Genomic DNA, 2,237 nt, shown 5'->3' with positions numbered 1-2,237 from the left:
GTTTGTGATTCTAAAGAACACAAAATATTTACTTACTTAGTGTCAATGCAGATACATTGCAAGGTTATGTTACAGCATCTTGTCTAAATTAATATATATCTTTTTAAACTATTGAAATATATATTTATAGATGTTAAACTAATATTGATAATACTATTAAATAACATTATTTATAAAAATACTTACATAATTAATCTTAATAGCACTTATTTATTCCGATTCAGTTAGTGGTACTTTCCAACTGCGTGTCATCGAAGCGAGTTGTACCGGTAACTAGCACACGATCAGTTACTAGGCAGTCACGTAAATTACTGTACCAGTAACTAAATTCACAAAATTTGCCCAAAAATATTGTTTATATCAATTAGAAGCATATCAGCATATGTTTATAATTATTCTACATCTTTTTTGACTTGAATAAAACTTTGTTTATACAATAAAAACGCGAAATAAAATAAAAATTATTTTAACAAGTAAGACGTGTTTTCTTAAGAAAATGTTAAGAACACTGTCAAAATATGTCCTTCGCCTAAATGCGTAACAAATTTATCTCTTACTGGACGTTAATTTTTATAATATTTAAAATGTCTTATTATATAAATATCCTTAAATACTTATAGATTTCGATAAAAATTTGAAATTATAATTAAAAAACTATTTGAGATTAATAATGACAAATTTTCATGTAAATGTCCGGATACAGGGTCATGTCCGGCAATCGGGACGTTTACCTTAAAGCAGGAGCGGATCCGGTTACATATCATACAAACATATACAATAATACCAGATCATATATCCTCAGATCTGGCCAATTTCTGTATCTGACCATATGTCCAAATTGATATAATCATTTATGATCAGATATGAATATTTTTTCCCGGGTATACATATAAATATATAATATTTTTATATATTTGAATAGAATATATAACAAAATGTTTAATTATAGTAAATATTTAGAATATAAGGCGGCAGTGTGGTTTAGTGGTAGAGCGCCAGACTCGTAATCTGAGGAACCAGGTTCGAGTCCACTAGAGCCATGTAAACATGAAATGTTTTTCCGAAGCTGCGCCCCTCCGTGCAAGATAGGCTCTTGTGCGGAGCAAACTGGGCTCCGTCTTTCGGAAAGAGACGTTAAACCGTTGGTCCAAAGGGTTAAAGTGAGAGGAGAAAGGGTAGTAAAGTGTAAAGGTTTGGGTAACGTTCCTTCCCTGGTAACCAATCCTTTGCAATTCTGCTGTAAAACTGCACGAAAGTCGTGCACTAACTTTCGGGCAGATCATGCGTTTTTTATTTCCAACTTTGACTATTTTTCTGTTGGCAGAAACTTGTTCTCGTCGTAGTGCAACAGAATTGTGGAAGATATGTGTATGCATTTACATGTAGCAAAATAGTGCAAGAAATGTGGCAGATGCTTGCGCAAATCGCAATGCAACATAATCGCGCTAGATTTGTAGCAGCGCCTACTGCTACCCATAGAACACAAAATATTTTTAAAATATTTCTTAGAAAGATTAAAATAATTTACAAAAATATTTTTTATATTTATAACACCGCAGTGGTGTTGGGTAAGCCTTGCGTTGTATTGCTGGCGAAGATTGTCGCGAATGTCATGATTTTGCTTCGCGCTTCGCCGGAGGCCTGCTTATATTAGATCCCAACTGAAATTTACTTGCGAGTTAGTTTTACCATTATGCGCCGCCTAGCGGCATTGTTGCAAACTAGCACATACAGCAGAATTCAACAAGAATTACGGCAGATGCTTGCGTAAGAAGTAGAGCAGCAGAAATACAAATGATTTTGGCAAAAATAAACAAAACAAGGCAAATGAGAGCTTGTTCGCGACGATGGACGGGCGACAGTAATAAAATATTACAAATTCAACAATTTGAATAAAATATATATAATAAAGTAAACGTTTCGGTCCTTGGTTTGGACCCTCCTCAGTACATATAGCTGGTCGAGTGAAATGCAGTGGTCACAAGTAGTCAAAATGCAGTTATTCCGCTCTCCGATTATGAGAGTGTGGATCTCGTATCCTCAACGTGACTGTTACCTTAATTCCATAAAAAGAAATAAATTAAACAAATATATATAGTCATACCTTAAAAAGTGATCACAAGAGTTACCTGACAGTCAAATTGATAAGATATACGACACCATCTCTCGCGTAATACAATAAGTATTACGCGGCATTTTTGACTACTTGTGACCACTGCATTTCACTCGACTAGCTA

Source organism: Temnothorax americanus, unplaced genomic scaffold, assembly GCF_048541705.1.
Source record: "Temnothorax americanus isolate GAGA-0224 unplaced genomic scaffold, ASM4854170v1 Scaffold151, whole genome shotgun sequence".
Taxonomy (NCBI): Eukaryota; Metazoa; Arthropoda; class Insecta; order Hymenoptera; family Formicidae; genus Temnothorax; species Temnothorax americanus.
Note: the sequence above shows the minus strand (reverse complement) of the source record.